This window comes from Pan troglodytes, chromosome 1 (genome assembly GCF_028858775.2).
Source record: "Pan troglodytes isolate AG18354 chromosome 1, NHGRI_mPanTro3-v2.0_pri, whole genome shotgun sequence".
NCBI lineage: Eukaryota > Metazoa > Chordata > Mammalia > Primates > Hominidae > Pan > Pan troglodytes.
The window spans coordinates 127,820,143-127,847,725 of record NC_072398.2 but is presented as its reverse complement, the minus strand read 5'-3'; the positions used below and the strand labels follow the sequence as shown (position 1 = coordinate 127,847,725).

General features: G+C 35.2%; 1 long non-coding RNA gene across 1 annotated transcript in view; it reads left to right on the top strand.

The window, feature by feature from the left end:
• LOC129144171 (uncharacterized) overlaps positions 1-20,617 on the top strand; it is a 235,496-nt gene extending 214,879 nt beyond the window's left edge. The window contains exon 3 of the long non-coding RNA XR_008548328.2: positions 20,534-20,617. This is a non-coding gene — a long non-coding RNA (uncharacterized LOC129144171). The remainder of the gene's footprint in view (positions 1-20,533) is intronic.
• Positions 20,618-27,583: the final 6,966 nt, after the last annotated feature.

Genomic DNA, 27,583 nt, shown 5'->3' with positions numbered 1-27,583 from the left:
TTTTTTATTTTTGTGGGTAAATGTTAGTTGTATATATTTATGGGATACATGAGATGTTTTGATACAGGCATGCAAAGTGAAATAAGCACACCATGGAGAAGGGAGTATCCATCCCCTCAAGCATTTGTCCTTTGAGTTATACTTTTTATTTTAAAATGCAAAATTTAAGTTATTATTGACTATAATCACCCTGTTGTGCTATCAAATAGTATATCTTATTCATTCTTTCTATTCTTTTATACCCACTAACCATTGCCAGCTCCTCCCCAGCCCCCTACTATCCTTTCCAGCCTATTGTAACCATCCTCCTACTCTCTATGTCCACGAGTTCAATTGTTTTCAGTTTTAGTTCACACAAATAAGGGAGAACATGTGATGTTTGTCTTTCTGTGCCTGGCTTACTTCACTTAACATAATGCTCTCCAGTTCCATCCATGTTGTTGCAAATGACTGGACCTCCTTAATTTTTCTGGCTGTATAGTACTCCATTGTGTACATGCACTACATTTTCTATATCCATTCATCTGTTGATAGACATTTAGGTTGCTTCCAATCTCAGCTATTGTAAACAGTGCTCATAGAAAGGTAGATATCCCTTCAATATACTGATTTACTTTGTTTCGGATATATAGCCAGCAGTGGGTTTGCTGGATCATATGGTAGCTCTACTTTTAGTTTTTTGAGGAACCTCCAAACTGTTTTTCCATAGTGGTTGTAATAAATTACATTACCACCAATAGTGTACAAGGGTTCCCTTTTCTCCCCATCCTCACCAGCATTTCTTATTACCTGTCTTTTGGATATAAGTCATTTTAACTGGGGTGAGATGATTCTTTGTTGCCGTTTTCATTTTCATTTCTCTGATGATCAGTGATGTGGAGCACCTTTTTATATGCCTGCGTGCCATTTCTATGTCTTCTTTTGTGAAATGTCTTTTCAAATCTTTTGGCCATTTTTTGATCAGATTATTAGATTTTTTTCTATAGAGTTGTTTGAGCTCCTTATATATTCTGGTTATTAATTCCTTGTCCGATGGGTACTTTGCAAATATTTTCTCCCATTGTGTAGGTTTTATCTTTACTTTGTTGATCATATCCATTGCTGTACAGAAGTTTTAACTTGATGTGATCTCACTTGTCCATTTTTGCTTTGGATGCCTGTGCTGTGGGGTATTGCTCAATAAATTTTTGCCCAGGCCAATGTCCTGGAGAGTTTCCCTAACATTTTCTTGCAGTAGTTTAATGGACTGAAGTCATAGACTTAAGTCTTTAATCCATTTTGATTTCATTTTTGTATATTGGGAGAGGCAGGGGTCTAATTTCATTATTTTGCATATGTATATCCCATTTTCCCAGTACCATTTACTAAAGAGACTATTTTCTCCCCAGTGTATGTTCTTGACAACTTTATCAAAAATAAGTTCACTGCAGGTGTGTGAATTTGTTTCCAGGTTCTCCGTTCTGTTCCATTGGTCTATGTGCCTGTTTTTATGCCAATACCATGTTGTTTGGGTTACTATAGCATTGTAGTATAATTTGAAGTCAGGTAATATGATTCCTCCAGTTTTGTTCTTCTTGTTTAAGATAGCTTTAGCTATTCTGAGTCTTTTGTGATTCTATATAAATTTTAGAATTAAGAATATCATGATGTTTTGATGGAAATAGCAGTAAATCTGTAGATTGCCTAACAATATTGATTCTTCCAATCCATGAACGTGGAACTTTTTTATATTTATTTTGCTATCCTCTTCAATTTCTTTCATCAGTTTTTATATTTTTATTATAGAGAACTTTTACTTCTTTGGTCAATTTTTAGGTATTTAATTTTATATGTGGCTGTTGTAAATGGGGTTACTTTTTTATTTTTCACATTGTTCACTATTGGCATATAGAAATGCTTCTGATTTTTGTGTGTTGATATCATATTCTGCAGCTTTAATGAATTTACTCATCAGTTCTAATAGTTTTCTTGTGGAGTCTTTAGGTTGTTTTCAAATATAAGATCATTTTATCTGTAAATAAGGATAATTTGACTTCTTCCTTTTCTATTTGGATGCCCCTCATTTCTTTCTCTTATCTGATTGCTTGATAGGACTTCCAGTTCTATGTTGAGTAACAGTGGTGACAATGGGCATTCTTCTTGTTTTCCAGATCTCAGAGGAAAGGCTTTCAGTTTTTCCTCATAAAGTATGATACTAGCTGTGGGTCTGTCATATATAGCTTTTATTATGTTGAGGTATGGCCTACAAAACAATATCTGATTTATATCGATGTGTACATCACACATCGATGTACATGTGATGTGTCTTTGTATGGTTTTGGTGTCGAGGTGATACTGGCCTCTTCGAATGAGTTTGGAAGCCTTTTCTCCTCCTCTATCTTTGAGAATAATTTTAATAGGACTGGTATTAGTTCTTCGTAAAATGCTTGGTACAATTCAGTAGTGAAGCCATCAGATCCTGGGTTTTTCTTTACTAGGAGACTTTTTGTTACTGCTTCAATCTTGTTACTTGTTATTAGTCTGTTCAGGTTTTAGATTTCTTCATTCAATCTTGGTACATTGTATGTATCTAGAAATCTGTCCATTTTTCGAGATTTTCCAATTTGTTGGCATATAGTTGCTCATAGTAGCTTCTAATGGTCATTTGAATTTCTATGGTATCAGTTGTAATGTCTTCTTTTCTGATTGTATTTATTTGGATCTTTTCTCTTTTTTTCTTAGTCTGGCTAAAGGTTTGTCAATTTTGTTTAACTTTTTTTAAAAAAAACTGTTTCATTGATCTTTTGTATTTTTTAATTTTAATTTTCATGTATTTCTACTCTGATCTTTACGTTGCTTTTCTTCTACTAATTTTGGGTTCAGTTTGCTATTGCTTTTCTAGTTCTTCAAGACATCATCAGACTGTTAGTTGAAGTTTTTTCTCTTTTTTGATGTAGGCACTCATAGCTATAAACTTTCCTCTTATTACTTCTTTTGCTGTATCCCATAGATTTTGGTATGTTGCGTTTACATTATCATTTGTTTCAAGAAATATTTCAATTTCCTTCTTAATCTTCATGTACCAGCAGTCATTAAGGAGCATATTGTTTAATTTCCATGTATTTGTATAGTTTCCAAAAATCCCTTTGTTATTAATTTCTAGTTTTATTCTATTTTGGTCAGAAAAGATGCTTGATATTATATCAATTTTTGTGAATGTTTTAAGACTTGTTCGTTACCTAGCATATTGTCTATTCTTGAGAATGATCCATTTGCTGCGGAGAAGAATGGATATTCTGGAGCCTTTGGATGAAATGTTTTGTAAATAAATATTAGTGCATTTGTTCTAGACTGCAGATTAAGTCTATTGTTTCTTTGTTAATTTTCTGTCTGGAATATCTGTCCCATGCTGAAAGTGGGGTATTGAAATCTCCAGCCACTATCTCTCTTTATCTCTAGCAATATTTCCTTTATGTATCTGTGTCCTCCAGTGTTGGGCGCATATACATTTAAAATTGTTATAACCTCTTGCTGAATTGACCCTTTTATCATTAGATAGTGACCTTCTTTGTCTCCTCTTACAGTTTTTGTCTTGAAATCTTCCATTTTGTTCTTTGTTTTCTGATGTTTTGCAGTCTTATCTTCATTTACATTTTCCTTCCTGTCTTCCTCTAGTGAAGGTAATTTTCTCTGGTGCTATGATTTAGTTTCTCGCTTGTTAACTTCAACACCTTAACTTCATCTCCCTGCTTTTTAATTTTTTGTTGTTTCTATTTCTATTTTATTTTACTGACTACATCTTGAAAAGTTGTTGTCATTATTTTCGATTGGTTCATCATTTAGTCTCTCTACTTAGGATAAGAATAGTTGACACACCACAGTTACGATGCTACAATATTCTGTGATTTTCTGTGTATTTACAATTAGCAGTAAGTTTTGTATCTTCAGGTAATCATTTATTGCCCATTAATGTCCTTTTGTTTCTGACTGAAATACTCCCTTTAGCATGTTTTTTAGGATGGGTCTGGTATTGATGAAGTTCCTCAGCTTTTGTTTGTCGAGGAAAGTCTTTCTTTCTTTTTTTTTTTTTTTTTTTTTTGAGACAGAGTCTCGCTCTGTCGCCCAGGCTGGAGTGCAGGATCACGATCTCGGCTCACTGCAAGCTCCGCCTCCCGGCTTCATGCCATTCTTCAGCCTCAGCCTCCCGAGTAGCTGGGACTAGAGGCACCCACCACCACGCCTGGCTAATTTTATTTTATTTTATTTTTTTGTATTTTTAGTAGAGATGGGGTTTCACTGTGTTAACGAGGATGGTCTCGATCTCCTGACCTCATGATCTGCCCACCTTGGCCTCCCAAAGTGCTGGGATTACAAGTGTGGGCCACCGCTCCCAGCCTTATTTCTCTTTCATGGAATATTTTTTCTGGATATACTATTCCAGGGAAAAAATATATTTTTCCTTCAGCACTTTAAATATGTTATGCCACTGTCTCCTAGCCTGTAAAGTTTCCACTGAAAAGTCTGCTGCCAGACGTACTGGACCTCCATTGTATGTTATTTGTTTCTTATCTCTTGTTGCTTTTAGGGTCCCTTCTTTATTCTTGACTTTTGGGAGTTTGGTTATTAAATGTCTTGAGGTAGTCTTTGGGTTAAATCTGCTTGGTGTCCTATAACCTTCTTGTACTTGATATTGATATCTTTCTCTAGGTTTGGGGAGTTCTCTGCTATTATCCCTTTGAATAAACTTTCACCCCTATCCCTTTCTCTACCTCCTCTTTAAGACCAATAACTCAGATTTGCTCCTTTGAGGCTATTTTCTAGATCTGGTAGGCATGCTTCATTGTTTTTTATTCTTTTTTTCTTTTGTCTCCTCTGACTATGTATTTTCAAATAGGCTGTCTTCAAGTTCACCAACTCTTTCTTCTGCTTGATCCATTCTTCTATTAAAGGATTCTGATGCATTCTTCAGTATGCCAATTGCATTTTTCAGCTCCAGAATATCGGCTTGATTCTTTTTAATTATTTCAATCTCTTAGTTAAATTTATCTGATAGAATTCTGCATTCCTTCTCTGTGTTATCTTGAATTTCTTGGCTTTCCCCAACACAGCCATTTTGAATTCTTTGTCTGAAAGGACACATATCTCTGTTTCTCCAGGATTGGTCCCTGGTGGCTTATTTAGTTCATTTGGTGAGGTCATGTTTTCCTGGAAGATGTTGGTGCTAGTAGGTGTTCTTTGGGGTCTGAGCATTGATGAGTTAAGTATTTATTATAATCTTTAGTGTCTGGCTTTATTTATAGCCATCCTTCTTGGAAAGGCTTTCCAGATATTTGAAAGGACCTGGGTATTGTGATCTAAGTTGTATCTGCTTTAGGGGGCATCCCAAGCCCAGCAATGCTATCCTTCTGGCAGATTTGTAGAGTTACTGCCTAGGTAGTCTTAGAGAAGATCAAGGAGAATTTTCTGGGTTACCAGACATGAAGCCAACACAGCTCTGGGTCTTGCCCAAGGCCTGCTGTCACCAATCCTTGGCTAATGCCCATGTTTGCTCAAGGCCTCAAGGCCCTTGGGCTCTACAATTAGCAGGTGGCAAAGCCAGTAAGGCTGATGTCCTTTCCTTCAATGTGGCAAGGCCCCCCAGGCCCTGGGTGGGTCCAAAGATGCCATCTGAGAGTCAAGATCTAGAGTCAAAAACCTCAGAAATCTACCCGGTATTCTATTGTATTGTTGCTGAGCTGGCACTTAAACCACAAGGCATAGTCCTTCCCACCCTTCCTTCCCCTTTCCAAAGGCAGACGAGGCTCACCCCATAGTCACCATCACCCCAGGCCACGAAGAGTACTGCCAGACTACTGCTGATGTTCCCTTAAGGCCCAAGCACTCTTAAATCAGCTTGTCAAGAATGCTACCTGGCCTGGGACTCACCCTTCAGAGCAGTGAGGTTCCCTCTGGCCCAGAGCAGGTCTGGTAATGCTGTCCAAGGGTCAAGTCATGGAATTGGGGACCACAAGAGCCCACTTGGTGCTCTAATCTCCTGTGGCCATGCTGGTACCTAACATGCAAGACAAAGTTATCTTTGCTTTTCCCTTTGTTTACTCAAGCAGAAGAAATTTTGCCCTGTAGCCACAATAGCTGATAATGTGCTGAGTCTCACTTGAAGCAAGCAAGTCTCAGAGGCTTACCCAAGGAACTCAGTGTAGTACCTGCGTATTGCCATTGGTTATTCAGAGCCCAAGGGTTTTTAAGTTATCAAATGGTGAATGCTGCCAGGACTGGGTCCTTTCCTTCAAGGCATCAGGTTCCCTTCTGGCCCAGGGTGTTTCTAGAAATATCTCTGAGCTAGGGCCTAGAATGGGGGCCTCCTGACTCTGACTGGTGCCCTATACTGCTGTGGCTGAGCTGGTATCCTAGATGCAAGACAAAGTCTTCACTTACCCTCTCCTGTCAAGTGGAAGGAATGGTGTCTTTTGGAGCCATGAACTGTCTAGTTTGGGACTAGGGGAGGGTGATGCCAGCTGGTGTCTCGGTATGTGGCTCTCCTGTTCCCCTGCCAGTCCCGCCCATTGTCTCTGGACCTAATTCAGCACTAGGACTCACGTAAGAGTTTCAGTCCTTACGGCCTAGACTGCCCTTCAGTTTTACTTGGAGACAGAGTGCTGTAGCTCTCAGTGGTGAGGTTTACAGGCATCTCAGTTCAGATGCTGAGATCTGCAATTCCCCTCTGGCTAGGGCTGGTTTAAATGATCCCTCTGTGGGCAGGTGAGTTTGATCAGGTTTTCCTTTCTGCTCCAACAGAACAGCACTGTGTTCAGTGCTTCGCTGTTGCTGTGTTCTCCATCCACCAAGGCCCAGATTTGCTCTCTGAACCAGGTAGCTGCTGCTGGGGGTGGGAGATGAGTGTTGTTGGTGATTCAGAACTGTTTTTTCTATCCAGTTTCTCTTTCAGTGATATGAAGTTAAAACCAGATACTTTGAGTGCTCCCCTGATTTTTGGTTCTTATGAGGGTGTTTTTTTTCTTTGTAGATGATTGTTTACTTGGTGTCCTGGCCAGGGATAACAATGGGTGGAACCTTTTATTTTGCCATCTTGATCCACCTCCTTCCAAAAATGTAAAAACCACCTTCTTCATATTTCAAAAGAATATTTTGAAGAATCCTATTGGCAGATATAGAAAATAATGCATTATGACTAAATATTAAATTCCTTAATACAAAAATACTAAATTTTAATGTTCTATTTAATGGGAGCAAAATTTTCCCTGATTTGTCAAGAAAATGCATTAGTCTAGTGATTAGAGTGAACATAACACAATGATTCAATGAAGTACAAACTCTTATCAGTTGCAGTGTGTCCGTGGTTTTCATAGTTTGCATTTGACAACTTTTCTGCTACAAACATATGCCAAATTAATGGTTTTATAGCCTTTTACTTGAATCCTGATCAAAGAAAACAATCTGATCTTGTTTTCTTAGCTTGAACTGTCATTAGTGTTTCACATATTAAAAAAATGAAAATTGGGGGCCTTGGAAGCCATCATGAAAGTAACAAGTGAGGTTCAAAGCACTCATCTACTTTACTTCAATGAACATATTCTTCTGAGCTTAGTACCTTGGCATTTATTATTAAAAATTTACAAGCTGAAAGGTATTGAGGACTCTGCTAATATCTTAGAAATACTGATACTGTATTTTATACTCTTTATCACACTAAATTCATATGCCACTAAAGAGTCTAGTGGTCTATAATTGATATATTTTACTATGAGAAAAGCATTTTTCGAGATTCTGTGCAAGCTGCATAAAACAGACTTCCTTGAAATATCTGAGTTGTTTTTCAGCTCAAGTGAGGTAAAGAAATTATATTACCCAGTAAAAAATACTTTTAAATATTCCAATTTACCTATATGAATAAAGCACAGCATTTTTGTATAGGGTACATCACCAAGCCATGTCTGCCTCAATAGCTTCATCTCTTCACTTACGCGGCACACTTCAGAGCTGAAAAACAACCCTCTGTTTCTCATCTCACACTTTTCTTCATCCAAATTTGTTCTTTTCCTTAACCAACTTCTGTTTATGTTTCAAGTCTCACTGACCTTAAGGGTCTTCTTATCATGGACCCTTCCCTGACCCCAAACTAATCCTTCCACCTATCAGAAAGACCTGTCTCTATATCTGTTCCCTGCATTACATCACGCCATTCCCCTCCCCCACCACCTCTGCCCCTGCAAAATGTATCCCTGTCATTGAATTCATAGCCCTGTGTTGAATTTTTCTTGTCATTCTGTATTTCTCTTTAGTCTGTAAACTATTCAGTGTCAAGGATTATATACTATTCAGTTTTGTATCCCATACAGAGATTCAGTCATTTAGTAGAGTTTCCCTAAAAGTTTGTTTAATTTAAATTACCTCAGGAAAGCTGTTTGCTATGATAAATAATGGAGGAATTATTTTTTAAACTATATCAAAGACTGGTAAACTAAGTGTTAATAGGATTATGTTTTGACTATGACAAACTAGATTTCATACTCTTTAATGTGAAATTTACTAAGTCAAGTGTTAATCTTGCCCACTGTTTATTGAAGGACAACTCCCATTCTACTCCAGTCTACATGGTTCAAGTAAATTTGACCCAATCTCTTGGCTCACAGGTTGAATACAAGATCTAGGTCTCTCTAATTGGGGTATTCCATCCTGTTCCACACCCTGGTCTCAATTACTCATTGATTCAGGAATGGGCAGTGGGTCAAGATAGCTCAATCAAACTTTTCCTAAGATTTCAGTTGTAAGTATGAGACAAAAGGCTTTCTTACACTAGTACAACAAGCTGTAAATTATTTGAGGCTAAAGGATTGTGTAAGCCCAAAATTTTCAAGGAGTATTTCTACGGCTACATAGATACCTGACAATGTAACTGACCCAGAGGACACTACAAACAGGATAGAGACTGAGTATTCCATATCAAACAACACATACAACCCCGTGATCTCTACTGACTAGACTAGGTGGAAATCTGTCTTATGGGCAATCTAAAGTAGATAAATTTCAGATGGCATACAAGGGAGAGGTCTCTGGCCAAACAGCCTAGCCAGTAATCAACTCTTTTTCAGAATTTTAATTAAAAAATAAAAACAGATAAACACAAACCATTATAATAGCTAGGGCTGCAAGGATGCACACAAAGGGTCCAGGAGGCAAGAGGAGTTATGGCAAGCCAGGAAAAAACATAAACAGAAGCTAAGCAGTAAATAAAAGGTATTCAAAGCGTGAAGAGAGGCCATTTGCAAAAAAGAAGAAAAGTGAGAACAAAACAATTGTTAACAGTGATAAAGTATTTATACTATGCCCACGCTCTCTTCTAATTATTTTAAGAAGATTATCTCATTTGATATTATATCATATTGCTAATATTCTTCTAAATTTCCTGCATTCATTTATTTGCTTAATAATTTAATGCATTATTATTGAGCTCATTCTGAGACCATAGAGATAATAAAGGGGGAAAATGATAAAAGGTCTTTGATATCTTGGAGCTTATGCCTAGTCATCCTATATTAATAAAGTCTAACACACTACCAGGTATAGTAAACTATTAACTGGTGAAGAGATATTGAATAAAGTAAAAAGGGAAGACATTTGACCACGTGCCAGAGCTTCAAGAAGTGTGCTCATCTCTTTGACATAGTTTTTTTTTTTTTTGAGACAGAGTCTCACTCTGTTGCCCAGGCTGGAGTGCAGTGGTGCGATCTCTGCTGACTGCAAGCTCTGCCTCCCAGGTTCACGCCATTCTCCTGCCTCAGCCTCCCGAGTAGCTGGGACTACAGGCTCCCGCTACCAAGCTTGGCTAATCTTTGTATTTTTAGTAGAGACAGGGTTTCAGCATGTTCGTCAGGCTGGTCTCGAACTCCTGACCTTGTGATCCGCCCGCCTTGGCCTCCCAAAGTGCTGGGATTACAGGCATGAGCCACCGTGCCTGGCCTGACATAATTTTTCTCCGTTAAGTCACACAGCTTCACTATGAGGAATGAAACAGACATACGTGCAGGTTTTCTAATACATCTTTTAATTCTGAGTAGAGAAAACCTAAAATGACTTTTTGTGTGTGTGTAAAACTGGCTCAGGATAGAGTGAAAACGAAATGGCAATTTAAGAGAATATTTCCATCACTGTAAGTTTATGGTAGACTGATATATAATATATAAACTAAAATATTATATATATATTTTAGACTGAGATACTTGAGTAAAACTTTGGCATTGCCTTTAACAGAGGTTATATAAATGAATTTAGTGAATTAGGAAAAAAGACTAATTATTAGGTGTGAAAATCATTTTATGTTGCTTATAATGTTTGAAATTAATTTTTTCTATCATTCAATACTTCTGATTTTCTGAGAATAGCCTTTCGATTTTAACCAGTTTATAAAAATAACAAATTACTCTTCATTTTCAGTAGTTTAGATTTCCATTTACAATTTGAGTCTGATAGACTATAAATTGACTGTGATAGACTTAGGTCACAGTTAAAAAGTTATCTTCTTCAGGTTCAGTAATTTATTTACTAACAGTTATGAATATTTGTACACTCAGAGTGTTATTTCAAAACTTTTAGGCAGTAAACTAAATCTTCTAATACATTCAGTTAAATGATTGTTTAACTAACGATGATTATTTACTTTTTATTTAACTAGGTGTTATTTGACATTTATTATAGTATAAATTACACAAAACATCATAATTTGGTGAGGAGATTAAAGATAGCAAGATACATTCAAATCTTCATTAGACATAAATATACTACCAGAACAGTTTGTCATTTTGTTTAAATAATGTCTTTGTCTATAGATGTATTACATATTTATCTGACTTAGGGCAACTGACACCTTTAAACATAGAAGAAGGCTTTCTTATTTTAATAGTAAGAAAAGTAGAAGGATTTGCAGTTCTTACAAAGGAAAGTTTTAAGGAAATGTAAAATAGAGAAATACATATGGTAGAAGTGATTTCATCAATAAATGCAATAGCTCCACTAAATTAATATGTTTTACAAACTTCCATGCACACTAGAAAAAATCTCATTCCAAGCCAAAGTTGCATTAAAATAATTATTACATTTAATCATGCATTTAGATTTTCACGGAATAAGACACGGATTTTGTAAAGAAAGTGTGGATTTGTGGATCTCTCTCTCCTATACTCTGTTGATACTTTCTATATAGTTCTATTATATTCTACAATTATAACACACTAGTAAAAATAAGCAACTAAATTTACCTTACCTGTATGTCAATGCTGCACAAATTTGTTCCTTGCCATTGACTAGACATGTATCATGACATGAAAACACTCCAAAATACTTTAGGGTATCTGTTTTGAAGGCACTATTTTCCTAAAACATAAAATGCACATTTCCTCTGAAAGAACTATTTGTATCATTTTTTTTTTTCTGGAATCCATTTCTTTCCATGTTGAAACAGGTTCTAAAATGTAGTACTTTAGAACCATATGGGAACTTATTTTGTCAGAATTATTCATTTATCAGTACTTCTTTGGGGCAAGAATTATTTAATAAATGTGCTAATTTTGAATACTATTTCATGTCTAAACATCTGCAAGCCAATGGGTCCAGGTAACTCCCAAGACCCATAACACCTATTCAAATCTATTTTTTTGCATGCTATTTGTTGATTTGCCTATGTAAGTTTGTCATTAATTTCCAGTGTCAGCTTTCATAAATTAGCACAGCCCTCCAAGATTCTAGACTCCTACCTTTGTTCAACCTCTCTACATAGACCTAGTTTTTGCGTAGCAAGTGTCATGTTAACACTGGATACCTATCAATGTGTGAACAGTAGAGGTGAATAATGACTTCGAGATAATTAAACTATTTTTTTCTGTTCTTTTACCCCCAACAGATTCTCACCTATAGTTGTCAACTCTGGGAAAGACCAGACATATTGAAAAGTACAAATAGCCCATAATCACCCTGACTGTTGTGATCAAAGCCTATGAGCAAACACCACACAAAAATAACACAGTGCTAGCCATATATGTAATTTAAATGTTCTCACCACTAAAAATAAGTTGTTGTGGCGATGGATATGTTAATTAGCTTTGTTGAATCTTTCTACAATGTATACATAGATCAAAACATCACATTGTATCCCATAAATATACAATTAAAATTTATCAATTAAATAAATTAAAAATGAATATATCATCATCACATTTAAACAAGTAAAAGCAAGTGAAATTATTTTCGATAATACATTTATGTAATTCAAATATATACAATATTATCATTAGCATTTCAACATAAATTCATATTTTAAAAAACAATGAGATATTTTGCATTCTTTTTTTACTAAGTCTTTGAAATCTGGGGTATACTTTACCCCTACAGAACATCTTAATTCATATCAGCCGCATTTGAAAGACATGAGCTAGTGACTACCCAGTCAAACAGTTTAGGCCTAAACCTTTAGATTTACTTGTTATAAGTTTGGGAGAAGGAGGATAAGAGAGCTGAATTTCCCCCAAGAATAAAAGACCTTCCCAAGCAGAGTTACCGAGGACGCAGCACAGCCCTAGAGAGGGAATAATTGTAGATGGGATTATAAATAGATTTGTATGAAAGAATGTAGAAATTGAAAAAAGAGCCCTGTGTTCTCTGTTCATAGCCCAAGAGAAGCCAATAGAACTTCTGAAACTGAAAGGGCCTTTTAGGCAAGGAACAGGAAAATCTCTCAGCTTCTCTATGTCAATCAAAGACCAGCTACGTGCACTATCTTCACAACACCTAATTATAGGGCATATCTTCTTTTCCTGAACCTTAGCACAAGTTTTGTAATTGGGGCGATGGCAGGATTGATATGGCTAACACTTATAACGACTGAATTTATTTTTCCAATATTCCAGCAGAATGAGCCTTGATTAGAAATTACACTGAAATGCATAACTTATAAAATATTTTTATAGTCTTCTATTAATATTTATTATATATGTGAATTACTTGTTTGTTCAGCACGTCAAATAACACTGAAAGTTATGGAATGGTTAAAATTCCTGGGAATGTTACACAATATAAATTTATATTTTTTGTCACTTTATCTCAACCTGAAATTCGGAAAATTTTTCCTCAGGCTATTTCTGGAAGCTCCTGGGGATAACTCATTAATATTATCAACTACCACATTTTTCTTTCTCATTTCTTCTATCCTCCTCTATTTTTCTTTAAAAACAAAGTTTCTGCATGCATCTGGTTGGCAGTATAACATGATAGCAAGCATAGGCTCTGGAGTCAAATTGCACTAGTACAACACACATCTTTACTGCTTTGAAACTGTATGGCCTTTCAGATCAAGTGTTTAACCTAAGTTTTCAGTTTTCTCATCTGCAATGGTCAGTTAAAAAGAGTTCTCCATAAACAAGTTGTGGTAAAGATTAAGTGAGATGATGAATTTGAAATTGCTTACAACAGTGATTGACAATTAATATGTGCTTAATAAATTATAGCTAGTCTTATTAGACCTGCTCATCAAAGATGTTAATGCCAATATTGTGGTATAGATCTGAAGGAATGGAGATCCCTCTGCGAAGCTCCAAAATCATTATTCCCTGTTGCCTGCCCAATCTTTCTTCACCAAAACAGCCAGAAATTATTACCTTACTGAGTCAATCTAAGATGTCTTTCATTCTAAGACACACTGCCAACTTAACAATGACACAATAATTTTTATCACATAAAATATTTTAAATAATTATTCATAAAGGCTTTTGAACTTTAGATGTAGATTTTTATCATGTATTTTACTTGTGCCCACATAAAATAAATGTGAAAAGCAAAATCGATGGGTTAAGGTATTTTTAAGACTTTTTCACATTTGAAGTTCCACTCTTTCTGTTTTGTTTTTAAGTTAAGGTGAAATTCACATAACATAAAATTGACAATTTAAAATTTACATTTTGTATTTTAACCATGTTATACAATCCTCACCTCTGTGAAGTCCCAAAATGCTGTCTTCATCCCTAAGATAGCACCCAGACCCATTAAACAGTCACTATCCATTCCGACCACCTCATGTTCCTGCTTCCCACCTCTATGGATTTATCTATAATATGTGACCTTTGGCGACCGGCTTTGAGACTGGCTTCTTTACTTGGCAAAATGTTTTTGAGGGTCATTCACATTGTTGCGTGTACTAATGCTTCATTTCTTTTTACGGCTGAATAATATTCCATTGCATAGTCCTCATCTTTTCAATTAGTTTTCAACTGAGGCATGGATGTCTCAATTTTCCCATAAGAACATCATTATCTGTATCTTCAGGACCACTGTTCATGCAACATTACATAATGAACCCTCAACTATTGTCCCTAGGATGCTCCTCCAAGCAACTGACACACATTCTGCAAGCTTTGATATTCATTCCTTGGCAATCACAACAATTTCACAATCGCTCTGTGATCTATTCTGTAAATAATATCCTGATTTCAAAACTGTTAAATGTTTTTTTAAGTACATAGTATAATCAGCAAAATATGGTATTTTATATATAGCCATATAAAGAGATAAACATACATACAAACATAAACACACGTATAACATGTGTATTCTATATCATAGTATAAAACATATTTCTTACTGTGGATTCAAGTTAAAGTGAAAGTCCTTTCTGACCCTAGTTTCTCTTCCCTTAGAATAAACTCAAACATCATTTTATGCTAGCTATTCTTCAAAAATTTGGGACCTACATATCTAGCTACACTTTACGCAGCCATGAGTGTATACATTTTAATGAGAATATCTGTTAAGGCATCAAACTTCAATCTAATGCTATATATATTTTCTAATTTGCCTCATCCATTTTGTTTTGTGTTTCTGCTTTCTTAAATTAGCTTCCAAATTAAACATAGATATCTCTATTAAATAATTTGGAACACCAGGCAGAATAGAATTATCTTTCAGATCTTGGTAAAAACAAAAACAAAAAAAATGATTAAAATACTGTGCACATAGAAATTTAAATAAACCAAATATATGAAACTTTGACTATTTCTTTGAAAATCTGTTTTCCAATAAAATTCTTGTATATTTCATTTAAAATAATTAGAAATAAATCCTAGTATACAAAATAGCAACCAAGAAAGAATACTGAAGTAATATAGTTCAGTAGCTTCAATTTACAAATGAAAACCTGAGTTCCAATGATAAGAAGTGCCTCACCAAAAAACCAAAATTAATATGTAGCTGTCATAACTAGAACATTGATGACCTGACCTTTACTTCTATCCATTAAGCTTCAAAAATTCTGATACTTAATTTAAAATTCTTTTTTACTAATATACTGTAATTTTGAAGATTATTATCATATAAACCTAACAAAAATTCCAAAAATCTAAATAACTGAAATATTATTCATAATTTGTCTAATCTATTGTATTTATATTACTCTTCATACCGTTTACTTTTTTCAAATATAATTATCAAATTAAAATGGAATTTCAAAGCTTAATAATGATGGCTAATGTATCACATTGTAAAAAGAAACAAATCAGGTTGCTTAAACACGAGCTTTAAGTCTCATGATAAAATATCTGACCTGAAAAATACATGATTTCTCTGCTCCCTTCCCCACAGGTCTTTCTGGTCTGAAGTGTTGAAATGGGTGTGATACTTTATTTATTTTATTCAAATGAAAATAAAGCATTAAGCTTAATGTTTCTCTCACTTGCTATTTTATATTATTTTATATTTTACTTTGAATATGATTCCTATCACAGTTTATTTTTCTCTTTTTTTCAACCTTTACTCCTGTTTTCACAAATTGGGCTAAATTATTTCATTACAAGTCCTAAATGGAATCATACAAATTTAGCCATCTCCAAACATTTGCTACATGCAGCTGGACTCGTGTAGCCCAGACTAGCTTTTAAGAACCCACACACACATGCACACATACAAACAGGTCAAACCGAAATGAATGGAGCTATTCATGGAAGTAGAGAAGGAGCTATGCAAACTTTGAAAGAACTGTTGTACCATGTATACATATTCTACCACATTTACAGTCTTTATTTGTGGAGTGCAAATCTTTCTGTCCAAAGGTTTACTGCATTTAGACTCTTATTCATTATTCACAATTTCATATTCATTTTATTTTCTGGGAAATGATAGTAGTTTGAATATTTAGCTTGCCCTCCATATGAAAATAAACATCATGGTTAGCACACTCCCAGGCAAGGCTAAAAGCAGCAATTGAGAGAGTTAAAACTGACAGTTGAATTCATAATTCATTCATTTAAATATATGGTTTTGAGACTTTAAACTGGGCCAGGTATTTCTTTCCTGCAAAAATTCATTTGTTGACAATATTTTGGAATTTTTGTAGAATAGAGAGGTCTGTCATATGCTATGGTATAACAATTCTACAAAATTCTGAACAACTTTTTTTCCTAAAAGGATGGACAAATTCAGATGTGTGTTATCAAATTACTTTAAAACCTGAAGTAACATTTTAAAAGGGGTTCCTTATTTAAATATACATGTGTGACACTTGAATTGGTTTATAATTATTTGTTATTTAAAAAAAAGGAAATGGAAATATTAGTCTGGGGTCTTTTCCCTAAATTTAACTTTATTTTGTTTATCATTCTCTGTTTTTCTTTCTTCATTCCAACCAAGTGATTATTTAACCCTTAGTAAAACAAGTAAATAATTCAGGTACGCTGAATTTTAAAATTTAGAGCTAAATACCTCCAAGGGACTCATGGCTTCCCCTACAGACACTTTTTGTACCTTTCCAAAGATCCTGTGTTCATGGCCATTTGCAATAGTTTCACTTACATAAATGCCAATTACTGTTCGTTTTGGACAGTTTTTTTTTTTTTAAGCAAATTTTATCTCAATAATATAATTAGTAAAACATGCTGAATTTTCAACCATTAATTTTTTGAGTATTTACAACTGTCTTGAAATACAAGTAAATTTCTCTGAGAGGATAATATTCAACAGTACAAAGAAATAAAAATGGTTGGGTTGTTTTGAAACCACAAGCATTTTGTATGATTAGAGAGGCCTTGGTACAGTTTCATAAACTATTTTATTTTTCACATAGCCAAGAGATGATTTATTCCTTTTTTCTTCTAGAACACAAAAACATTACAATCAATTTTCATGTTAGGTTTCTAAAGTAATGACAAATGGCCTGTTCTAGGTTATTTCCACCTCTTCCTCTGGGACTCCAAGTACACGTAACTTAGGCCGCCTAATATTTGTCCCAGGCCATCGTGGCTTTACTTATTTTAAAGTCTATTTTTTTCTTCACCTTGGACAGTCTCTACTGAATTTTGTTTATGCTTTTTGTTTTAGCTTTTGTTTTCATTTTTGTACTGTCCAGTATGTTTTTAGCTCACTCATTGTTTTTTCTTGCTGTTTTTTAGTTTTGTTTTGTTTTGTTTCATTTTAGGTATTGTTTTTCTTTCAGTTCCAAAATTTCCTTTTGATTCTTTTGTAGATTCCATTTATTTACTGATATTCCTCATCTTTTTCACTCATATTTCCACCTTTCCCTTAAATCCTTAAGAAATGTTGTATAACTGTTTATCAAGTCCTTGTCTGTTAATTCCAACATCTCTGTCATTGTGACTTTCAGTATTCAGCCACTCAAGGAGGCATTGTAGGGTGTTGTCTTTGGAGATCTCTCCTCTCTTACCTCACAAATTCCAGCTGCTCAGCAGCTCTGAAATGCAATCTCTGCCTCAGTGAGACCTCTGTCCTTTACTTGGGCTCCACCTCCATGTATCATGGTTTGAAAAATTGTTTCCAGACAAAAACCATATATGCATGGCCTGTGTCTTTTTCTTCTCTAAAAGATCAAAATACTAGTTTGCCTGTTTTCCAATGTCTATAAATAGTTGCTTAACATAGATTATTCAGTTTATAGTTTATGGTGGGAGTCTAATGATATAACAATTATCATGTCAGCTTGGAGTGGAAGCCCAGAAATTTTAATTTTAATAGATACTGCCAGTTTACTTTCCTGAAGAATAAAGCAATTCATAACCCTATGAGTAATGTATAAGAGTACCCATTTTTCTGAAAACTATCTAGCCATAGATCATTTGTCCTTTTAATTTTATGTTTTGTGGTGTCACTTTATTCAAATTTACATTTCCCTAAAAACTCAAACATCTTTCTGTTGACTACACATTTACTTTACTCTGTATTACATGTTCATATATGTACTTTGCTCATTTTCTATTTTTTGATGGATTTGTAGGATCCTCATTGCACTATAACAATTCCTTCAATCTTAGTTTGAATATTCCATTATCTTCAAATTGTCAAAATATATATTTAGTTTACAATACATAAAATTTTGCTTAATTGTATTCATGTGTATTTATTCACAAATTAATTATAATCAAAAACCATATACTGCATCTAACACTGTACATTATATTTAATCAATAAACTGTTAAGCAATTTCTTCTGGTTTGTTAGAGACCATTTTGAGGTAATTAATAATAATTTTAAAATAACTTTTCCACAGTAATACCATTTGATACAGTGAAGTGATGATTTAATATTAAGTCTACTACAGCTTCCAAAAGAACCCAGTGACACTCCCAAAAACTGGCTGAGCCACTTGGAAAAACTGACCATTCTATATAAACTAGTGTATTTGAAGTAGGTAGTTTTAATGGCCTGTGATTCACTCAGCTTACCATAGTATACAAGAGTTACCTATTTCTTTTAAAAGTATTTTGTTTAAACTGGAATGGAGGAGTAGAGCTTAAATTAATTAACATAAAAATCTGTCCAGATTCTGCCTTGTGGTAGGTATGAACTGAATAGTATGTCATGTTTCCATTATTTAGCTAAAATTTCTGTTTTTATTATTTGTCTGATTTCACAGTAAGCTGTAAAACTATTTATTGCCAAAAGTTACCTACCAAGTCGTAATGCCTCATATGGGACACATATCAAATCATTACTGTCAGGTATTTCAGTAATAATAAGTCAGTTGAGATTTAAATGTATGAGCCTTCTTTGATAGATTTATTAGATTAAGTCAAGCTGAGACAGCTAAAATTATGATAAAATAATAGAAAAGATAATTATACGATTCAATAAGCAAACTAAACTATAAAATCATCAACCATATAAAAATATATGTCTGGAGAGACATGCATGAAAATCAAAATCAAAAGGCTAAATATGACAGATGTGAAGCATTTTATTTCAACAAATACGTTAGAGCTAAAATGATAAAAAAAAAAAAACATGGTTCTTTCCTCAACACAGCCTGATGAAAGAGATAGATATATATATACCAATAACAAGAATATAATTGTATTTCTTTAGAATACACTTATCTAATTTCTATTTGTTGATTAGTGTTTTGGTTGGGTAGTGAAAGAGAATCAGCTTTAGCACTTTTCCTTGAAGAAACAGTTCTATGTGAAATTAATGTTTGATGTGTAATCCCTAAAAGAAGCATGGCCCAAGGCATGTCAAGGGAGAAGAAAAGGGAATAAGAGTAAAATTAAGTAAAATATGTGAATACTTAATCTGCATGCCATTGTTCCAATTGTACCATTGCCCAGCAAAATTATTTGAATGAATGTATTTACTCTTCACAAAAACTTTATTACAAAATTACTCTCCTAAATTGAGGAAGATAATACAGGTTTAAGGATATCCAGTGAATTATACAAGATTATCTAACTAATAACTAATAACACTGAGAGCCTGAGAACAGGACTCTTACAGAAGTGCTTTATTTAGGGCACACACAGGAGAAGAGGAAATGAGAGAGGCAGGATGTGGGAGAGACAATAATATCAACTTCAGTGGCACAGACCCTCCCTTCTTTCTGAGGGATCTTAAGCCCCAGGTACCCTTACCAGAGCTTGCTTGCTGTATTCATTTATTTACAGTGAAAACTAGAAAGAGATGCTGGGTGGATCATCTGAGTATCAAATGTATTTCTCCCTGCACCCATTATGTTGCAGGAATCTTACCTTCTCATGATAATCAAGTACGATTACTCCTGCCAGTAATAATTCCTTTTCTGTATCTTCTATTCTATCTGTGCCAGGAGCCCAAAGTCAACAGGTAGAAGCTATAGTTTTAAGTGTAGTGACACTCCTGCTCTGTACCTTAGTAAAAAGAAGTGTCCCCCTTCCAGTAACCAAATTTAAAACCACAAAGTTTATAGTTGCAGGGACAGGAAGCACAATTTCCCCAAAACACACGACCATGAGGTCCACTGGTTCTGATATGTATTGTACTTTCTAGAGGTACCAGTCCAATAGTGTTTGATACCTGTGTCAATAGTCACAGTAATTTGAAGACGAAAACACTGGATCAGTAAAAGGGATTTCAAAGGGGCATCAATCTCATCTACTACAGTCTTAGTTCTATTATAATTCTAGCCCCATTTTATCCCCTTTTATAGTGGAAATGAATATTGCAATTTTCCTGCCCCAAACTTCTCATTGTGTATTGAGAGTATAGTGGACAGATAAATTGTCTCTTTAATTCACAGGTCTTCAGAATGAGAGAAGATATGCCAAAGACTTTTTATCTATACCTGTTCCTGTTATGATGATGAAATCCTGGACTACTAGACTGAATCTGATACCAAAATTGGAAGAGTTTTTGGGTATCTTGGGAGAGGACATTTTGGTTGTGCTTGGATTGTGAACTCTTAGGGGCAAAAAAGTGAATTGCAGAGGAAGGCAGAATATCACAGGAACTATTCTTTGGTTATTTGGATGCATGGGTGTCCTGGGGTTTGTATCACACCTACCTTTTTTTTAATTTTTCAACAACTATCAAATCCATGAGCAGTCCAATCAATACTGAATAGTTCTGTTTCTTCAGGTCATCTGCAGTCTTATTCATTTTCTCCTTCATCATCTGTTTCTCTCTTCCTCTTTTCACCTTTCCTGCTTTCTTCCTCCTCTTCATCCGCATACTCATCTTAATCTTCTTCATTTAGTCCCTCTGGTAATTTCCCACCAAGCTTGGGACTTCACCCCAACAAAATTGTAAGTATTGTTAGGTTTTTATGTAAGACTCTTGCTGTAGCATGGGTAGTGTGATTGATGAGTCAACCGTCTGTGGCTACCAGTTACACCAAGAATGTAACAGTATTTTTATTTTCTGTACAACAAAAAAGCTTTGTAAATGAAATTTTAACATTTAAAAAAGTGAATTGTGGAAGACTAATCCTGTGGTGGTCTCTCAAAAAAAAAAAAAAAAACACACTTCATGGTATTCCTTGTTTAGTCCCTTCCCCCTGAATCTGGACTCCATGATTTTCTATTGCTCCCACCAATAGAATGTAGTAAAAATAACACTTTGCCAGTTTCATGCCTAAGCTTTAGACATTATAGCTTCTGCTTTTGATCTCACCCTGAGCTGTGATGTAAGTTCAGCCATCCAGCTGGAGAGACAATGTGGATCTTGAAGAAGGCAGGTGGAAAGAGCATGACCTTGAAATTACATGAAGTGGCCAGACGTAATGGCTCACGCCTGTAATCCCAACACCTTGGGAGGCAGAGGCAGGTGGATTACTTGAGGTCAGGAGTTTGAGACTAGCCTGGCCAACATGGTGAAACCCCATCTCTACTAAAAATAGAAAAAAAAAAAAAAATTAGCCAGGCGTGGTGGCAGGTGACTGTAATTCCAGCTGCTCGGGAGGCTGAGGCAGGAGAATCGCTTGAACCCAGGAAGTGGAGTTTGCAGTGAACCAAGATCACACCACTGCACTCCAGCCTGGGCGACAGAGTGAGACTCCATCACAAAACAAACAAACAAACCAGCAAACATACAAACAAACAAACAAAGAAATTACATGAAGGTGAACCAAGAAACTCAGCTGAAAGCACAGAGAGCCTAAACATATGACCCTGGATGCACAGTTCCAGAGAGTTCCAGCTTTTTAAGCCCTCCAGGCTGAGGCTAAGATATGTAAGATATGTCATGAGACGCACTTTGGACCTTCTAACCCTAGCAGATATCACACAGGGCAGAGACAAGCTCTTCCTGCTGTGCCATGTCTGAATTCCTGACCCACAAAACCATGCGTAAATAAGATGACTATTGTTTTAAGCCATTACATGTTGGGGTGATTTGTTACACAGCTATAGATATCCAGAAGAACTAGGAATTTTCTTTTCTTAAAAATGACAAGAAAGAAGTGAGCACGGTGAACGTTATGTACAATATAATAAAGCAGTTCAACCTCAACTGCCACTACTATGTTATAGTGTCATGTCGCTATTGTTTTTCACATTGAGCTCCAGGTACTGCATCCCAACTTCTGTGGCAATAATTTTTCTCTGTCATATTTTAAAAACTACAATAATGTGATAAAATGCATAAAATGTATTTCATTTTTTAACAAAATCATCTTTGCTGTAGAGAACTGAAAGCTAATTTTTAATTTTATTATTTTATTTTTTTCCTTTATGGATCCTCAAAATTCAACTTAAAGAAAGCTGATGGTTTAGAAATCTGTTTCCACTCAGGGATTCTAACTTGCATTTTGCAAAGCCTTGTGAGAATACATTTCCCTGGTCTGCATTCCAGTAGCCTTTTTATTTCCTGTAGCTGTGTCAAAAGCAGTAATAGCAACTTAAAAGAATAGAGCAGAGTAGCTTATAATATATATACCATATGGTTTCATAGTCTTATCCCTTCATTAACTTGGAAATTACTGTATATGATACTGTATTAGCCTGCTAATTACTATTCCTTGCATATGGCTAAGTTAATAGATATTAAATAATAAAACCTTATGTTTCATAATCTTCTTTGTTTTTGATATCTTAGCTACAAACATTCCTTAAAATCTACATGCTGAGGCAAGACAGGAGTTTTAATTTTATTGGCATATCTATATTTGCTGGAAAAACAGCACCTTTTATTTTTAACCACACTTCCTGTCATCTACAAAGCTTTAGCAGATATGGAAAAGTTGGATGAGTAATTTGAACACAATAATGTGGGCAGCAAATTGCCTGGTCAATTTGGTATTGAAACTACAATCCAGCATGAAAGCTTAGCTTTTTCTGAAATTATATTAGACATAGCATTTATCAAGTTAATACTCATTAACATAGTCAATAGCAGAGTTGAGTGTAAAATAAAATTCTTTCATAAATTTGAAAATAGAGTTCACAGTACAGAAGCCATTTCATAGCTAGTGGATTTATTTATTATTTTTAAGTGAAATTATTATATCAAAAAATATGAGACTACGAGAGTGAAGTTTTATAATTGCAAGATTATTAAGCATATGTGTAAAGGCAATCAAGCAGAATTGTTTTTTGCTAGATTGAGTTCTTCTATAATAGCACACTGTATTTACTATGCTAGCAAATTTTAGGGAGATCATGATAACAATTGTACACCCCAGAATGCAAAGTTGAGTATCATATTTTAAGTTAATTATTGTTTTTAATGATACAATTACAATGCCTTGAAAAAAGCGAGATCAAGACAATATAAATGGGTACTGATATGTAGTCTTTGAACTGAATCCTAAACATTAACATTAAAATACATGAAGAGAACAAAAACAATTTACAAAAGTCCTATGAGAGAGAGAGAAAAAAAATGTTCCTCCTAGTCTATTCTCTTATGCAGTCACTCAACAAAACACCATTTTTTTTTTTTTTTTTTTTTTGGAGACAGGGTCTTGCTCTGTCACCCAGGCCTAAGTGCAGTGATGGAAATCACAGTTCACTGCATCCTCGACTTCAGAGTTTCAAGCATTCCTCCCACCTCAGCCTCCTTAGTAGCTGGGACAACAAGTTTGTACCACCACACCCAGCCAACTTTTTTTTTATTTTTTGTAAGAAAATTTTAAAAAATGTTATGCTATGTTGTCTAGGTTGGTCTCAAACTGCTGGACTTAAGCATTCCTCCTGCCTTAGCCTCCCAAAGTGCTGGCATTACTGGCATGTGCCACTGTGCCTAGCAAACATAACACTTCTGACACTAGTTGTATAGGGATATTTCCACCAAGTAATTATTCTGTCAACACCAGCTGGACGTCCTGTAATTCAACTCAACTCCAACACTGCCTGGAGATAGGACTGGATTCCACATATTAAGGGATCAGTCCCACAAGACCACCCCCAACTTCAGATGTAATAGCAAGTAATAGGTTTTCACCTATACTTCTGACCAACCAGCTATAAATCAGGTTTCCCAATACCCCTCCTTGGGTTCAATTAACTTTCTGGAGAGGCTCAGAGAACTTAGGGGAATACAATTTACATTTACTGGTTTATTAATAAAGGATATAGATAAACAACAAGATAAAGGGATACATAGGGAAAGATCTGGAAGGATCTTGTAAAGGTGTGGCAGGCCATTCATCCAGCATACTGATGTGTTCGCCAACTCAGAAACTCTCTAAACTCCATAGTTCAGGGATTTTTATGGAGGCTTCATCACATAGGCATGATTAATGATCAGTTCCATTTCCAGCCCCTCTTTCTCTCCAAAGAATGGGAGGTGTGGCTGAAACATCCAAGCTCATAATCATGGCTTGGTCGATCTGGTAACCAGCACCATTCAGCACTCCGCCAAGAGTCACCTCATTAGAACAAAAGACACTCCTATCACCCAGGAAATTCCAAGGAACTTAGGACCTCTGTGTCAAGAACTGAGGTCCAAGACCAAATATTAGAATGAAGGATTCTCTTAGTACCTTACAAGGGCATCATTAAAAGCTCTGTCTTGGAAACTGGGGAATAGACCAAATACTGGAAGAAAAGATTCTCCTATTACTCCATCACTCAGGAAATTATAAGGGCTTTCAGAGCACTATACCAGAGACTCAGGACAGAAACCTATATATATATATCTTAATATTTCACAAGTTCAAAAGACTGAAGGGAATAAGCCATATACCAAAGTCCAGGGGCAAGTTCATCAACCAAAAAAGATGGGCTGAGGAATGTGGTCTAGATCTACACTACATCCTCTAAACTTGGACGAAAGACAATTATCAAAAAGTAAAGATTTTGCTTCATACTCAGAATGTGCCTGCATCTGGACATCAGAGACTGTTACCATGCTTTCTCTGAACAAATCAGGATCTGTTTCCCTTTTTGTACACGTGCTCTGGGTGTACAAAGTCAGTAAAAAGGTGAGATTCTTTATATCTTGAGGTGCACAGAAACCACAGAAAAAAATGCTTTAAGCAGGGAGACAAAAGCATTAGAGAAAATCTGAGGATGTAAAGGGTTTTAGCTAAGATAATGACCGGAGACCTAGCAATGTACACATCCTCTTTGCAATCATGGTTAATCCAAAGATTTTCTCAGCAATATATCCACAAATAATAATAGCGAATTATGTAGGAGGCACAGGTAAGTAACTGGGTTGGAGTGTGCCACGGATTCAAAGCTCAGGCAAAGAAATTCTTCACGTAATTCCCAAGCTTGCCACCTGTCAGCCACCAAGCCAGGCAGAATGGGCGTACTATAGCATGTAAGAGCAGAAAAAGAGAGAAAAAGAAAATTGAGCACCAATTGCTAAACCTTGGAGTGGCCTTCATTTGGGAAATAAAAAAGAGGGAAGAGACCAAGTTGGCTAGCTTGCCTGAGCAGCAGGGATGAGTCAATTTCTAATCTATCTGCAGAGAAGGAAAATATGGAAGACAATGCTATTCTCACGTGATTGTCTATGTTTTGACTCACAAATAACCTTGAACTCTAATAAATGTAATCTAATCAGTGGCATGAAGTCTCATGAACTGTATTTTCATTTTATCCTCCCTGGGGCAGGGGAGGGACCTTCACACAAAAGGAGAAAAATGTATAGACATTCAACAAATATAGAGTGTTTACTAAATTTTAGGCACAGTTCTTGGTAATAATACTGGATAAGATTTTGCCTACTTTCTTTTGGGAGAAGACAGACAATAAATATACAAATAAATATTTTTAAATAATTCTAATGAAGACAATGAAATCAAGATAATAAGGTAGGGAATGACTGAGGAGGAAACATTGCTTTAGCTAGAGTGATCAGGGGAAGTTGCTTGGAGGTGACAAAAACTACAAAACAAAACTGAGTTCAGAATGACAAGGAGACAGATCTGTGAAGATCAAGGGGGAAAGCATTTCACCTCTGAGGCTCTAAACTCAAGAAATAGAAAGGGAGCAAAAGTAGCTTTGGTAGAATGAACAAAAGGGAAATAGATTGAATGTGAGGTAGAGTCAGTGACAACTCCTGGGTTTTGGCTTAAGCAATTGTTATTTACTTAAATGAGAACAGTTAGGAAGGTCCTGACACTGTATTTGTGTCAGGACAAATCAATATTTGTTGTGACCTTTAAATACTACACATGTAAATAACTGTTCTTCCATCTTAAGTTATAATGTAGGTAAGGAATTCAACATTAAGCAAAGGAAAGAAGAAACTTTCAGTGTAGAAGAACCAGCTAGAAAAATCCATGATATGAACTCGTAATTGAGGTGGGATGTATGATGTCAACTTGCTGTCCACCTGGGGTTCTAAGAGAAAACCATGTAACAGCTTCTAGAACAAGGACATTGTAAGAGGATCTAAGTCATTCTTACATTGTGCAGATACTAGAATCTATTTCTCAGGATATATCTTTCTCTATTTAAGTCTAAATTTTTTTTTAAATGTGAAGATTTGTAGAAGTTTTGTAGCATAATGGAAAAGGAACCTTATTCTAAACATTCCAAATAAATATATATTTATTAAAATTATAGTAACCTATAGAAAATGAATATGATAGAAAATATCTACTCAGACCACTGAAAAATATGCAAAAGATATGCCTCTATGAAAGACATACTGAGTTTAATAAAGAAAAAATAGACAAAAAGTTAAAGTGGAATTGGCCAAAATAATGAAAGATGGAATTTAAAAATTAATAGGCAAATCAATATTCATATGAAGACCTAAAAAAGCAGAATTGATACTGCGGAAACCTAAATCAGTGGTTTTCTCCCTATGGGGTGGTGGTGGGGGGGGGCTATAAAAGAAAAGGTGCTATACAGGATAGATTACAGTTAATAGGCCTGAGAAATATGAACATATTTCACTCAGGCGAGAAATCTAAATAACTGAGATCAGGCAATAACCAAACCTTAAATAGAAAAATAATACTTGAGTAGAAATATTATTCAAGCCTATGAATCAAAAGAACTAGCTTAATGAACCCAGAAAACATAATGGAAAAAAAAAGGACTTAATATGAAGTGTTAGCACCTAGACACAAAGAGAGAGAAGGAAGAAAAGCTACCTATAAAAGAACAGAAGTTGGGCTGTCCTCAAATTTCTCTTCTACATAACTGAATGCCAGAGGACAACACAGAATGTCTACAGAATTTTAATGGAAAAACTGTGTGACCTGAAAATTCCACATCAATCAATTTATTGTTCTAATATTAAAGCAACAGAAGGCATTCCTAGGTTGTAAGGACTTGGAAAATATTGCAGCCAAATATTCTTCTGGAAAAAAAAAGAATCACCGATACAATTCAAATGATAAAAATATAAATCAAAATAAAAGTACTGGTGATGAGCACTAACACTA